At 39.2% G+C, this 16253-nt stretch overlaps 1 protein-coding gene and 1 long non-coding RNA gene across 4 annotated transcripts in view; one reads left to right on the forward strand and one right to left on the reverse strand.

Annotated features, from left to right (window-relative positions):
- LOC138793785 (uncharacterized) overlaps positions 1 to 2985 on the reverse strand; it is a 38475-nt gene extending 35490 nt beyond the window's left edge. Inside the window, exon 1 of the long non-coding RNA XR_011363350.1 lies at positions 2810 to 2985. This is a non-coding gene — a long non-coding RNA (uncharacterized lncRNA). The remainder of the gene's footprint in view (positions 1 to 2809) is intronic.
- The window catches only part of AUTS2 (activator of transcription and developmental regulator AUTS2), a 1036368-nt gene that overhangs the window by 110376 nt on the left and 909739 nt on the right, over positions 1 to 16253 (forward strand). The gene's annotated exons all lie outside the window — the stretch shown is intronic.

The raw sequence follows: 16253 nt of genomic DNA on the forward strand, positions 1-16253 counted from the left end.
TGTCAAAAGCTTTTTAAATTTTTTTTAATTACGTGATGTACTATATGATGCGAGATTACGAGTTACTCCCAAGGGTGGAGAAACCTGTCGTTTACTTAACCCTTTTCTTAAGAACCTATACACAATATAGGTATAGTCCATTTTACTGCCTTGGGTCTATAAGGTAGTAAGGCCCACCTCTTTCTTAAAAGTCTGCTGTGGAGCCAGTCTGCACTACTACTGAGGGTTGCAGGTGATAGTTTGGTTTTGATTTCTCTTTCTTTCTTAGGCTATATTCACACAACGTCTTTTGAGCTCTGTTTAAAATGACATCCACTATTTCGATCCTAAAATAATGGATGTTATTTAGCAGCCTGGCCTTCCCTTATTGCAATGACTGGTGTTTGCACATTATTCTAGTTTGGGGTTACTAATTGGACTTTGGCTGTGTCTTAATTAAAAAGTCCATTGAATTTAATAGTAAAAACGGAGAAAGAACGGTGGAAAAAGAAAAACTGTGTGTGAACAACTAATAAAAAATGTCCGCTGTTTGTGAAAGACATCCGAAAATAATGATCATGATCATCATTTTGACATCCACGGTAAAAAAGTCCATTATTTAATGCATTGGATGTCCATCTTCCCATTGAATGCATTGCCATTGCAGTCAGTTAAATCGCGCCAAAAACGGACGTTATTTTGATTATCCAAATCAGCTTCCTTTTCTCTATTTTTGACGTTGTGTGAACATAAAAAAAAGTTTGTCTTCTGCTTCTATCTGTCCTAATATTTGCAGTACCTCAAGGGCAACAGCAATGGCATAGGTCCCAAAAGTTCTGATGAATAGATGGATAATGGTATATAAATGGTCAAGAGTAGCTAAGGTCCCCTATTAATTTTGTAATGAATCTCTTCCTCCTCAGTGGAATATTATAGGACCGCCCCCAGTGCACAGAACCGCCTCATTTATTATTATTCAGAAAAAGTAACATTTTATATTTTTGGGGCAGCGTACCTTCAAAATAACGCAATGAACACACTTCCCATCCCCTACCCTATAACAATCTGTCCAACCTGCTTCTAGATCATATTTCATTTCATGGCCAATCTTTTATGTGCCTATAAAACTGAACCCTGAGACATATAATAATCTTGGTAGGCAGTTGCCAGTGACATTGATTAAGGAAACATATCGTCTTTTTTTTTTTTTTTTAACTCGCACACTAATCCATACTAATAGATTGTAAAATATGTAGGTGACAGTGTTCCATTGGATTTTCTAATGCACATAGCAATAAGGACACAACTAATAATATTACCACAGGGGGTACAATAAGAAGAATTAGAGAGGAACAAGTCAGTTTGATAGAAAATCTCAGAGGTAAAAACTGGCTAATGAACTAGTGGGCTGCTTAATTCCCAGATGTCTTCCTGGCGAAGCACATTTAATGAAAGCCTTGGCTGAGCTAGTGAGCTAACAAGATGGAAAATAAACACAACATGATAGAGGTCTGTAAAGGAAGAAGACGAATGCAGAGGATGAACAGTAAACAAGTAGAGAGTCCATATTAAAATAGAATATTCCAGGCTTTTTTTTTAGGTACCAGTTAATTTTTTTTTTTTTTTTTTTTTTTTTTTGGGGGGGGGGGAATCCTCAGGAGTACCCATTTAATTCCATTTTCATGTAAAAAGAATATTCTTTTTAGTTATAGTTTTGTATGTTCACAACAGATAATGACATAGGTCATTATCTGTTGTCATAAGACATAGGTCTATTAAAGAGATCATGGGAGGTCCGACCTCTGTACCCCCCAAGATCTCTGCATCCAACCCTGCTGACTCTGTTATGAATAGATATGACCCCCTGCTCTATTCCATCCTAAGTAGCGATGGAAAGAGACGAGTACTCCACAGGAATGAACCCGTGGCTCTATTCATAATAAAGCCAGCGGGGCGATACTAAGATCAGCGGAGGGTACAGAGGTTGGACACCCTGCGACCTCCTACTTTTCTCCTATCCTGTGCAAAAATTTAATTTTTCCTGGACAACCTCTTTAAGCTTCTAGTTTGACCCACAGCATTCATTAACTTCATACAGTGGTGTCCACCCTCACTTTTCTTTTGGTTTGGTCAAGTATTTTTACATTTTAAAATAATATAAAAATGTTTACACATTTATCTAATAGCTAAGGCATAATATAAAAATTCTACATTAATAGAGAACTCTGGATAAATCTAAAAATCCTGATCAGGCAGGAGGTGTGTGGAACATAATAAAGAAGTCATATTTACACGTCCCTGTCCCCCAAAACACCACTTACTCACCCTTGCCGGCCTCTTGAGGTTCTTGGTTTGGTCATGTTATGTCCCAGCTCTAAAATGGATTTTTAGATTTCTTAGGCTAAGGATTCCAATTTCCAATAAAACCAATTTAACGCAACATAAGGATATACTGTACTATCAGAGCAAGGTTTCATTTATATAGCAATCTTCGGGGGTGCCTATACATACAAAACATATATATCTTTTGAGTGTCACCAAATCATGTTGTTGTATAACGTTAGTACTCACACTATACTTTCTGGATATGTGTACATATAAAAGCCCGGACACCTCTGTGGGAAGAAATCAACAAAATCATGCAAATTACACAAAAACTATATAGAGGGCTCATATGTAGCAGTCCATAACAACCAATCAGAGATCAATTTTTAAAATATTAATGAGTCCTGTGAAAATGAAAGCTGAGCTGTGATTGGATGCTATAGGCAACAAAGAACATTCTTACTATTAGACTGTTTGATAAATCTGCCCCTCAAAGCTTACTTGCCTTTTTTGGACCTGAATATTGAGGACCATGGACTTAAAGGTTTTGTGTCATGATGCAAACTTGTAAAATCAGATGTGTACAGATGTTATATCACTGTGCCATATTTCTCTGCTATGCATCTGTTTATTTCCTGGTTTCTTCTCTGAACTATGACCCTACTGCTGCCATGCAACGGTCCAGACACTGTCCCGCAATCCCCCTTGCTTGCATGTGAATTGAAAACCAACTGCCAGTAATAATAAAACAGATCAGGTGACTACAGTTAAATTGGGCATGTGTGAGCGAACCTAATGGATGCCCAGTTTGTTGTAACCAAGGCAACAGCTTATAAAACAAAGCAGGCACATAAGGGATTAATAAGTCTAAGGGCTTATTCCTACGTCCCGTATTCTACAAAGAAGCCCTATATCTCTCAAATAATACTTTTTGAGAAATGCTTGTATGTTCTAATTGACATAATGCATCACTATAGACCTGTTTTCCTTGTAACACCTCTTTAAATTAAATAAACATTAAGGGTAGTTTCACACATATCGGATCCGCAGCGGATTTCACGCTGTGAGTTTGCAGTGAAATCCCCTGCAGATCTTGTACTGTGAAGCTGAATGGGTCCCATACACGCAGCGGATCCGCTGCATGTATGGGACCCCGCCCCTTTAACCACCCCACCACTGGCCGCTTGCCCGCAGCTCCGGCCCCGAGCATACATTACCTGCACGGCGCCGCGGCTGTGTGTGATGCTCCCGGTTCCCCTCACTCCCCATCAGCCAATCAGGCAGCACTGATTGGCTAATGGGGAGTGAGGGGAACCGGGAGTGTCACACACAGCTATGGCGCCGAGCAGGTCGGGGGGGGGGTTTAAAGGGGCCAGGTCCCATACACGCAGCGGATCCATATGGGACCCATTCAGCTTCACAGTACAGGATCCGCAGCGGATTTTGCTGCAAACTTGCAGCGTGAAATCTGCTGCGGATCCAGTTCATGTGAAGCTACCCTGAAGAGGTACTTCGGCGCTGATAAAAAAAAACAATCAATCATAAACATAGTTTTTACATTTGCCATCCCTCCAGCGTCTGTCTCCGTTTGAATTCCCCGCTGTTTGCAGGTCCCTAAAGCTCCAGTTGCTGGCTTCATTTTTTCATCCTGGTTTGGGCTTTTACATGATGCACTTTGTCTCCTGTGATGTCTAACTGACTCTATAAAACTATTTGATGGCTTACATCTTACTCAGCCAATCAGAGCTGAGCAAGCTTAAATCTTCTGACAAAGGGAGGCTGGCTTAACAGGGCTTAGACCCGCCTCCCTCTTGATGATATCATTGTCATAAAATGGCTTTCACAGAGAAGCCTGGGGTCAACATTCATTAGGTAAGAATGAGTTTACTTCACTTCCTGGTGGGGAATTGAGGGGGCAAAAGATAGGGAAAGGGGCAGATAGGTGATTGAAGCATATTACAAAGTTATGTAACTTTGTAACGTGTTTCAATTACTGGGAAAAAGCTTTTTGCTGGAGTATCTGTTTAAATTCACCTGAAATTTTACTACATTTACTACTGTTTCCATGTACATGGTACTGGAAAAGCAGAATTCTTGTTTGGCACATACAGACAATACAGAAAACAAGAATAAAGAATTTATTAATCCTGCTCCATAAAAAAAAAATATGTTGAAGAAATTCTACAGTGGCTTATCTGGATAGTTATTATACCATATGTTTATTATCATATTCGATGGTATCTCAGGAACCCAGAGAACCTCAGATTTTTGTTGTAACTGAATATGCTTTTTTAAATGAATGTAAAGGATCAATTTACACCTACGCAGCATATTCTTGACAAATAACCCAATAACTGCTTATTACAGTCAACCGCTAACTCCTTGTAATTTACTCTGTTAAAATACTCTGTTGTCTCACGAACACAATTCCTTTGTAAATAGACGTTGTCCTGGCAAATAAACTGACTGGGCTTCTCTGAACCCCAACAATATGTCACGTACAATGTATTTGGTAAGACCATTTTTTTTTTTTATTATTATTTTATGTTGCAGCCTCCCCATCAATCTGCAGTCAATACCCTATAACCTAAAATGCTCATGGATATTCAGACCCTGTGCTATGAAACTTGAAATGTAGTTCTGGTGTCCTCCAATTTCTATTGATTATATCTGAGATGTTTCTACAACTTGGTTGGTAAATTCAGACCTCAAACTGGATTGAAGTTTCGTAAGTGGCTTAGGGACACCTATATGAATGTCACTGAGTGATCTTGCTTGTGCCCTGACTTGTACCCAATCGAACATCTCTAGAGAGACCTGAAAATGGCTGTTCACCCACTTCCCCATCCAACCTGACAGAGCTTGAGAGGATCTGCGGAGCAAATTGGCAGAAAATTCCGAAATCTAGGTAAATTAGGTAAAAACTAAGAAAATTAAAGGGGTTATCCAGCGAAAATATTTTTCTTTCAAATCAACTGATATCAAAAAGTTATATAGATTTGTAATTTACTTCTATTAAGAAAATCTCAAATCTTCCCATACTTATTAGCTGTTGTATGTCCTGCAGGAAATGTTTTATTTTCAGTTTGAAACAGTGTGACCTGTACACCTGTGATCTGATTTATTTAAAGAAGGGTGATGAAAGGTGAAGCATCTGTGACAAAGGGGGGGGGGGGGCACACATTAGAAATGTGCTATGATGCTGGGGAGTGGAACTGCACGTTGGTGTCATGTCATGCGATTTTAAAGATTTTCCAAATAAACTACTGTGCCTTTTTGTGTGGATCAACCTCTCGCTCTTTTACATATGATAGTGGTTATCTAAATAATTGTAAAGTTTCACTAAGTTTTAGGAAACAATCTTCTTTCATTTATACATTTTCAGGTTATGTTCCCACATAGTATTTTTGCTCAGTATTTCCTCAGTATTTTTCAACCAAAACCAGAAGTGGATTGAAAACACAGAAAGGCTATGTTCACACACTGTTGAAATTGAGTGGATGGCTGTCATTTAAAAACGAAAATGGCAGTAATTATTTGCCATTAAATGATGGCCATCTACTCAATTCCAACTGTGTGTGAACATAGCCTTTCTGTGTTTCCAATCCACTCCTGGTTTTGGTTGCAAGTACTGACCAAATACTGACCAAAATACTGAGCAAAAATACTGTGTGGGAACATTGCCTCAAACCCCTGGTATTTATTTTGCATCCTGTTTCTACTTTCAGACTTTAATGTCTATGGGACTGCCTAAGTTCACTCCGTAGTACAGTGTTCTAAAACGCTCAGCTATCTTCAGCAGTACCTTTGAGTTTAACCCCTTAAGGACATAGCCAATTTCGATTTTTGCTCTTCCGTTTTTTTCCTCCTTGTGCTTAAAAGGCCATAGCAGTTGCATTTTTTCACCTAAAACCCAACATGAGCCCTTATTTTTTGCGCCACTAATTGTACTTCGCAATGACAGGCTGATTTTTAAAAAAAAAAAAAACACTGCAAAACCAGAAAAAAATAAATGTGTGGTGAAATTGAAAAAGAACCCAGAACGCATTTTTTTTTATTTGAGGGGTGTTTGTTTTTACACCGTTCACCCTGGGGGAAAACTGACTTGTTATAAATTTTCCTCAAGTCGTTACAATTACAACGATATGTTACATATATAACTTTTATATTATGTGATGGCTTGAAAAAAATTCAAACCATTGTTAACATAAATATGTTCCTTAAAATCGCTCTATTCCCATGCTTATAGCGCTTTTATCCTTTGGTCTATGGGGCTGTCTTAGGTGTATTTTTTTGCGCCATGATGTGTTCTTTCTATCCGTACCTTGATTGCGCATATGCAACTTTTTGATCGCTTTTTATTACAATTTTCCTGGATTTGATGCGACCAAAAATGCACAATTTTCCACTTTGGGATTTTTTTATGCTTACGCCATTTACCATGCGAGATCAGGAATGAATTAAATTAATAATTTGGGCGATTACACACGTGATGATACCAAACATGTTTATTTTATTTATTTATGTATTTTTATTTTTAACATGGGAAAGGGGGGGGGTGATTCAAACTTTTATTAGGGGATTTTTTTTAAATCAATAATAACACGTTATTTATTTATTTATTTCATATCCTAGAAGCCCCCCTGGGGGACTTCTTGTATATGCACACTGATCTCTCATTGAGATCTCTGCTGTATAGTTATACAGCATAGATAAATGAGATCGGCACTCGATTGCTTTCGGCTGCTGCATTACGGCGCTGACCCCGGACGGCAAAGGATGTGTGGATTGCTCCTCTGGGACAATGTCCCGGGGGGGGGGGGGGGCGATCCCCCCCACTAAACCACCAGGTATGAGGGACAGCAAGCAATCAGATGCAACTGTCAACTTTGACAGCTGCATCTGATTTCTTGATTAGTGGGCACGGCGATCGGACCGTGCCCGCTAATAGCCGCGATCCCAGGCTACATGCCGCACCCGGGAACGCGTTCAGAGCAGGGTCACCGCTCGGCCCCCCTCTGAAGTCCCCAAGGCGACATCAGTGACACTTGTGTTGTGAATCCAGTTCTTATGGGTGGTGGCAGTCAGGTGTCTGCTAATCAGATACCTCTCACGCGTATATATATATATATATATATATATATATATATATATACACACATTTTATATTCTCCTAATAGTAGAAATGGTTCGTCCATGTAAGAGCTTTGCAAAAATGCTTCTACGCAATTTTTTGGAAGCTTTGTTTTTAATTCCGTTCAATTACTGACAGGACAGGTGATTGGCAAAGCAGGTTGTCAATCCTCCGTTTTGAGAGTGACAAGGCTGCTCAACCAATCAAGGGGGGTAGGATTTTGGCAGCAAGGACACTAGAGACAAGAGACTAAGAACACCAGGGCAGTGTGGACAGGTAGGTATTAAGAGAACATCTGGACCGCATCAAAACAGCTAAACATCTGCAATTGTTTAGCTGTTTTTGTATGGTTCCTTAAGATTTGGTTTGAAAATTTTACACCAATAAATTGCAAACCTGCTGAAGCAAACTTTTAAAAAGTTCTCCCATCCCTAGTTATGAGACAAGCCCTTTACTCATTTTATTTTATTTATTTATTTTTTGCTAATTGTGCAATTACACAACTGTTTGCACCTAAATATTAGTAATTTTTTGCACCTATTACAGATATTACAGATAATACAATATATTTGGAAAATGTGTTATTTTTTATCCTCATAAACCATGTCCTGAAGAACCCCCAAGAGAATGTGCAGAAACATTTCTTTTCTTCTAAAATTCTGTCTGTACTGACAGCATCGAGGCATTTTAATCAGCCTGTTTTTATTCAAGTACAATTACTCTTATTGCATTTGCAAGCGGAGAGGTTTACAGACATGTCTCCTTGGAAAGACTAATATTACTTGCCTATTGAAGCGTGCAAATCTAAAAATGTAATATCTGGCTGCGGGTCTGTGCTTTTTATGTTGGTTAAGGTACACATTATACCGTGGAGCTTTAAATTAGAAATTATAGAAAAAGTAATATTCCGGCAGTATTACTTCTATAGCTTGTAGAAGAGTGAGAAAAAGTGCTTGGTAGATTACAATTTGGGTTTAAACATAATATTAATATAGCGGCTGGGCTGGATAAACTTTAAACAAATAGATCAGGGAAATTTTATTTGAAAATCGTAGTCAAGTCAAAGAAACTTTAAGAAAAATGCATAGAAGTAAAAATTGTATTTTACAGTAAAACTTAACTTGATCAACTGAGAAAAAATGAGATGGAGATAAATGTACTGTAAATTATGCTTTGTATTTCTATAGAAGCCTATATGCATAAAGCAAGATCTATCTATCTATCTATCTATCTATCTATCTATCTCCTATCTATCTATCTATCTATCTATCTATCTATCTATCTATCTATCTATCTCTTTCTGTTTATCTATCTACAGTATACAGTTTTTTTTTAGGTAAAGAACAGAGATTATAGTATATAGCATTATATTAATGTAATATTACAAACCAAGAATCTTTATACTCTTTTCAGCCTGTTAACAAAATTCTTATTTATCCTGTATATAGGAATGTATTACTTATACACAGGATAGGTGATAAATGTGTGATCCTTGGGATATCCAACTGGCAAGAACTCAGCAGTCTTAAGAATGGGAATTCTCAAATGACCATTGTAAATTAAGTAAATGAAGTGGTAATGTGCTTGTGTCACCACTGCTCCATTCACTGCCATGGGACTGACCAGGATTATTCATAGCAATATCTGCTGCTGGAGTCTCAGCGATCACTCATTTATCACCTATACTGTGGCCTGGATTTCCGCATATTTTGTTTATAATGTCAGCAACATCACAGGGATATTGAAAGAGAACTAAGATCATGGTTTCTACAGCAATTGGTTGGCACTCTGAATAAATACTGTATATGGAAACAACCTTAAAATTATGCAGACATATGACTGGTGACATACAAGTGCACTTGAATAAGGGCTTATTCCCACTTCCCGTATATTACAGAGGTTATAGACGGGGAAGCCCTGTAATGGAGCCTCATGGCTCTGTCACTGCAGTGCCACGGAGATTCAAACAGTTTCCCTGCTCCTGACATAATTTTGATACATCATGTTGGGCGGGAAAACACTCCTTTACAGGGCTTCCCTGTCCACCGCCTTTGTAATATATAGGAATAATATATGGGAATAAGCCCTAAGACTGTGTTCACACTTGGCTTTTATTTTATGTTAATGTGTTTTTGGCACAGTTTCGCTGCTGTTTTGCAGCAAATTGTGCAGTCATGATAAATTATTTTTATTCATTTTTAAAGTGCCCTTAACCCCTTAACGACATCGGGCGTAAATTTACGCCCTGATGCCGGTAAGGAAGTTCAGAGCGGGGCCGCGCGGCGACCCCGCTCTGAACCACGCCAATCCCGGGTGCCGCGAGTAGCCCGGGACCGTAGGTATTAGCGGGCACGGTCTGATCGCCGTGCCCGCTAATACAGTAATCAGATGCAGCTGTCAAACATGACAGCTGCATCCGATTACCGGATTCAGCCGTTCCCTGGGGTCTAGTGGAGGAGATCGCTCCTCCGGGATGTTATCCCGGAGGAGCGATCTCCGTATCTGAAGCCGGCCGGGGACGCGTCCGAGATGGCGCCGTCCTCGGCTCGGCACTCGTTTGTTTCCGGCTGCAGCAGCCGAAAGCAAACGAGTGCCGATCTCATGGATCTCTGCAGCATATCTATGCTGCAGAGATCTCAATGAGAGATCAAAGCACTTATACTAGAAGTCCCCCAGGGGGGCTTCTAGTATAAGTGTAAAAGTAAAAAAAAAAGTGCTGTTAATAGTAAAAAGCCCCCTCCCCTAATAAAAGTCTGAATCACCCCCCTTTTCCCAGGTTATAAATAAAAGTAAATAAATAAATACATAAACAAACATGTTTGCTATCGCCGCGTGCGTAATCGCCCGAACTATTAATTAATCACATTCCTGATCTCACACGGTAAACAGCGTCAGCGCAAAAAAATCCCAAAGTGCAAAATTGCGCATTTTTGGTCGCATCAAATCCAGAAAAATTGTAATAAAAAGCGATCAAAAAGTCGTATATGCGCAATCAAGGTACCGATAGAAAGTAAACATCATGGCGCAAAAAATGACACCTCACACAGCCCCATAGACCAAAGGATAAAAGCGCTATAAGCCTGGGAATGGAGCGATTTTAAGTGACATATATTTGTTGACAATGGTTTAAATTTTTTACAGGCCATCCGATACAATAAAAGTTATACATGTTACATATTGTTTTAATCGTAACGACTTGAGGAACATATATAACAAGTCAGTTTTACCCCAGGGCGAATGGCGTAAAAACACATTTCCCCCAAATAAACAAAATGCATTTTTTTTTTCAATTTCCCCACACTTTGCATTTTTTTCTGGTTTCGCAGTGTACTTTATGCAAAAATTCAGCCTGTCATTGCAAAGTACAATTAGTGACGCAAAAAATAAGGGCTCATGTGGGTCGCTAGGTGGAAAATGCAACTGCTATGGCCTTTTAAGCACAAGGAGGAAAAACCGAAAACGCAAAAATCGAAATTGGCTCTGTCCTTAAAGGGTTAATTGTAGAGCACTATACAAACAATAGGGGTAACAAACAGAACAATACAAGCTCAAAAACACATTACATGAAGGTAAATGGCAGACTGGTACATCGGGGAAGAGGACCCTGCCCGCGAGGGCTTACAATTGTGCCATTTTTTTCTGTGATTCCATCAAAATTGCATAATTGCAAAAATGCACCATTAACCCAAAATAAACACTGTGTGGACCCAGCCCTAGGAAAATTTTCAGACAATTGTTACCAATCTGAAAATATTAAACTGAAAATATTTTCTTAATTTTTTTTTAGTGTATGGGCATATTGGCCTAGAAGAGCGTCTTTATGAGTTTCAACACTATATGAAACAATGTTTTCTAAGCACAGAAAGGGAAGTGAGGAGGCTTTACAGCCTCCTTTCAGCGACAACAATTTGGAATGTGAATTGCAGACAACAAATTTACTTTATTGGGGGCATACGTTTTCTATTATGGTGTCTGGCCTTTAACCAGACACAATTACCCTGTATGCTGTGTTACTTTAACTTGGATTTTTGGCAACATCTGAGACTCCTAAGAGAACCTAAAAAGTAGAAGTGATCGAAACCTTAAAATGGACAAATTGTTTACCTAACTCAAATAATTGCCATTAAAAAAATTAATTATCAGTTGAATAGTGCCAGTAAGGTTTTAGAAAACTTTTATGACTTTTTCAGTACAATCTTCCAATGTTTTTGACACAAGTTAACATGCATCATAGAACTGCCCAGCTTTCCAAAGTTACTCATTTAAATGGGAACTTTCGAGTGACATGCTTTCCATTTCGTTCATGGCCGAGCATCCCCATGCAAGACAGTTTAACAGTGAATAAATAATAATCCCTGCCTCTTTCCCTGCTTATCTTGAGCATGTCATGTTGGTATCTTGACTCTTCAGCAGTAACTAAAACATTATGACAGGCGAGAATTTTTTAGGCAGGGATCATTGTATCTTATTATGCATTTTCAGCTATTTAATATACTAATTTTCTGAGTTCACACACGATTGGCTATTTAATAATGCCCCGTTTATGTCAATGTCAAGTCTTCAGTGTCAGTTCAATAATGCATCATATTTTTCTTAATGTGCCAAAAGTAGCCGACATCCTTGCAACATTAGAATTAATGAGGCTTTGTAACGGTAAAGCTAAACATATAATTGCCCAATATTATGACCCTGAACCTACTGTATATACCTAACATACTATACTAGGGGAAATCTTGGTTGCAAGCAAGTAAGAATACCCATGTGCAGGGCTGTTTCTCTCATGAGGCGAAAAAAGTTAATTGCTCAGGGCGGCAGCTTCGTAGAGCCTCTGAAGGGTGGCAGATTTTATAGAGTGGTCATAAATTATACTGTCTGTTACACGTTACTCACTTCATTGACCCCATGACCTGCAAATGTTGGCTGGACACAGACGTAGAATGCAAAGATATCAGGACTGCAATTGCCAGATAGAATAAATATGCAATTTATTCATAAAAAGCACAGAAATTGACGCGTTTCGATAACAAGCAGGTCCCCTTTCTCAAAATAAGGCGCATAGCAATGACAATAAAAGAGCAGGTATAAATACACATAAAAAGGGCGCCAGTCCCGCCCCATAATTAGCATATTGATCTATAAAACATGATAGAATATAAAAAAACACATAGAATATAACAGTACCGATAATAATAAATGTAAATGAAAGAATGTTCATCTGATTCAAATGAGAATTTGCATTTAGAAAGTCTATGGACAATGTAAACAAAACTGACAGCTGCAAGGAAGAATCCCCATCATGCTGTGGCGTAGTACAGCCCTGCATCTCCTAACACTGGCTGCAGGTTTTCTGCACACACACCTTACTTAAAATCAATCAATTAACCAAACAATCAATTAAAGTAGACCTGTATTTAACCCACACAATTGTTTATGCCCTGCAGAAATGGACACAGATTTAATTCCAATATTGGGAGTGAATATCATGATTATACAGTCAGGAGGTGTATTAGGTCTTTGTAATCATTACAGTTACTGGTATTACTAGTATTACAATTAAGTTCATGCCCTCTCATAGTGTACAATAGAAATAAAGGTGAAAGATACAGCTCACCCTGGTGTTTGAAGTCCCACAGCAACAGTTGATCCCGGGTGGAGGGTGCACGGACTCCCAGGGCGTTGGCCAGACGCTGTGAGCAGGAGGTAGCTACAAGGTGGTGGAGCCAGAACTCCTGGACGTAAGCAGTTAAAACAAAACTTTTATTTGTGTATTAAAAACTAAAATACTTCATGACAAGGCTTACGCTTTTTGCGCGGCTGCGCTTAATCATGGTCTAAAAACATCAGTGCTGCAAAGGAATTAAACAGTGTGACCAACCAATAGAAGATTGTCAAGTCCATGATCGCATGATCAGAACACAGGTGCGGTTTTAACCCCCTTAGAACCTTATCATAGAAGGCTTAATAGTTGCTTATTCGCATAAAGTAAACTTACGGGGAGAAGAAAAACACCTGAGTTGTAAATCAGGAAAGCCATTATAATATGATAAGACCTGCCTGGTTACGAAATGTAATACATATTTAAAAATAGTACAATGATGTACTAGAAATAATGGAAAAGGAGGTCATTTATAAAATTAAAACCCTTTGGACATCTGGTATCTAAATGATAAATCATTTATGCCTTTATGTAGGGTTTGCTTATGCAAATCACCTGCCTTAGGTGGCTTGTCAATTCTTACAATTTTATATACTGTACACTGAAGGTGCTGTTATCCCCTTTGTGAACTTAGCTGCCCTTTAGACATTGACCCTGTTTTGTTTTTTTATGCTCTTCAAGTGCCCTATGATAGTTCCCTGAACTACCAGACACATTATAAAGTCACTCAAGAATGTGAGGCCATATCAAAAAACTATACAAAAAAAAAAGAGGTAAGTTATAAGGGCATCTTAAGCTTTTAATGCTAGTAACCTCTTATTTTATGGGGTGGGCTGAAGATCTAACAACTGTGAAAAAAAAAAAAAGAGGTAAGTTATAAGGGCATCTTAAGCTTTTAATGCTAGTAACATCTTATTTTATGGGGTGGGCTGAAGATCTTTTTTTAGAAATCCCATGTACCGACCGCTAACAACTGTGAAAGAAAAAAAGAACAGGTATATTTGGAAGATGTTGAACACACTATAGATAAGACTTGTGACCTTGCGGCGTTAAGCATTGGCGGCTAGCCTGCCCCAGTTTGGCTCTATTAGAATTAATGGAGCCGTGTCATAGAGGGGAGGGGTTTCTTCCCACTCAGGGCAGGTTGGCCTGTCTCGAATGCTTCAGGCCGGGTCGGTGCTCAGAAATAGACCGTGCATCGGGAACCGGGCCACGGTTCAAAAAAGGGACCTCACCACTGGCATCCCGCTGGTACATTTGCTTTAAGCTACAAATAGAGTATGCATGTATATTAATTGTATATCTTTTACTGTAAACTTACTTGATATAGTCAGGTGTCACTATAAATCTTTTATGGAATTAAAGCCATCCTTCAACTAAATTTATTGCTATCTGCAGGTTCTGATCAGTTGCTCACACCGTCCATGGCTGCAATTAGCTGAGCTTGTTGTATTGGTGTTAAAGCTTAATTATAATTTTCAGCATAAATCTACAATCAACAGCGTCATAAATAATTGCTGGAAATTGTACGAGTATAAATCAAACTCATGACACGTAATCAATTTTACTTATTCCACCAATTATCCTTTCTCGTCTTTTTTTAATATATAATTATTTCTTCAAGATATCAATCTTACAGCAATACTTCCTGGCTTCCAGAGTAATTAGTGTTTTCTTTATTTCATTTTCGTCAGATTAGACACTTTGTGGTTGCACTTTCTAGTCACACAGAACAATGATTTTCCTGTTTTGGTTCATAGTCATTAATCTGTGTCTTGTAGGAATAAGTGGTAAGTAGAATACTACAAGTCAATAGGCTAAAGAGAAGAAAAAGGATTACGCAGAGAACATTAGCAATTTTTTTTTTTGCTCAATCTTTTTAACTAAAGCATGGAATGGACACAAAGGAAAGCACATGTCTATGGACTTATTCCCACGTACAGTATTTTACAGATGCTATGGACAGGGAAGCCCTGTAGTGGAGTATTGCTTCGCCCGGCATGATGTATCAATATCATGCCAGGAGCCGGGGGAAATGTTTCAATCTCTGTTGCACTGTAATGACACAGCCACACGGCTGATTCATTGCAGAGCCATGAAGACTCAAAAAGTTTCAATAAGCCCTATCTGTTAATCTTTCCTTTATAGTCAGTCATCTCCTAAACATCCCTGGATGAACCTGTCCTTTAAATAAGTTTAAAACCTTGTTTTTTTAAAGCCTTAAAGAGGTTGTCGAGGAAAAAAAAAATTACTTTTCCCTTATTCACAGAATAGGGGAAAAGTAAGAGATCATGGGGGTCCAACCTCCGTGACTCCCAGCGATATTGTATCAACACCTGGCTTTTTCCCTAGGAATACAGCCACAGGTACGGCACATGACATGACCCGCGGCTCTATTCATTCCTATGGAGGTGCCAGAGAGCCAGGGGCTGGCTGGCAAATTTTAGCTTGGGTTGCAAACACACAGCACTGGCCCTTGAGTGGCAGGCTAGCAGCCCATCCTTCAAGGACCACTCTGGCCCTTACCTATTGTTACCCTCCTAACATCAGTGTGGGGAAGGTATATGCCACACACGCCACAGAATTCTGTGATCTCTTACTTACATAATCTCTTACTTACAGAATTGTTTCTATCTGCCTGCAGTGTGTGTGTGTGTGTGTGTGTGTGTGTAATTCTCCCCCCTGCTCCCCTACTATCTCAGCTGTGTTGGGGTCAGTCCCCTGCTGTGAAGTACTTGCTTGTGTCTGTCGTGTACAAAGAAACTACCATATCAGCCACTCAAGCTTCCATATACAGTGGTACCTTGGTTTAAGAGTGACTTGGATTAAGAGTGTTTTGCAAGAAGAGCTCACAGTTTTTCAAAAATAGGACTTGGTTTAAGAGCATTGCTTTGGTTTAAGAGCTCCCTGTATTGGGTGGGAGGGCGAGTGGAGGAGGGCATGGTCTGCATAACGGGGGTCTACACCACTGTACGCTGACCCAGGAAGTCTCCCTTACCTTCCAAATCATAGCAGATCCACTTCAGGCTGGGGCTCACTTCAGGGGACAGGACTGTGGAGGTAATCTCTCCATAGCTGTAACCCCTCTCTCCCTGGACAGAGAGTGCTGCATGTATGTGCCCACGTATGTCCTGCTCATACTTCATGCTTCCTGCAGTC

Source organism: Dendropsophus ebraccatus, chromosome 5 (assembly GCF_027789765.1).
Source record: "Dendropsophus ebraccatus isolate aDenEbr1 chromosome 5, aDenEbr1.pat, whole genome shotgun sequence".
Lineage (NCBI taxonomy): Eukaryota > Metazoa > Chordata > Amphibia > Anura > Hylidae > Dendropsophus > Dendropsophus ebraccatus.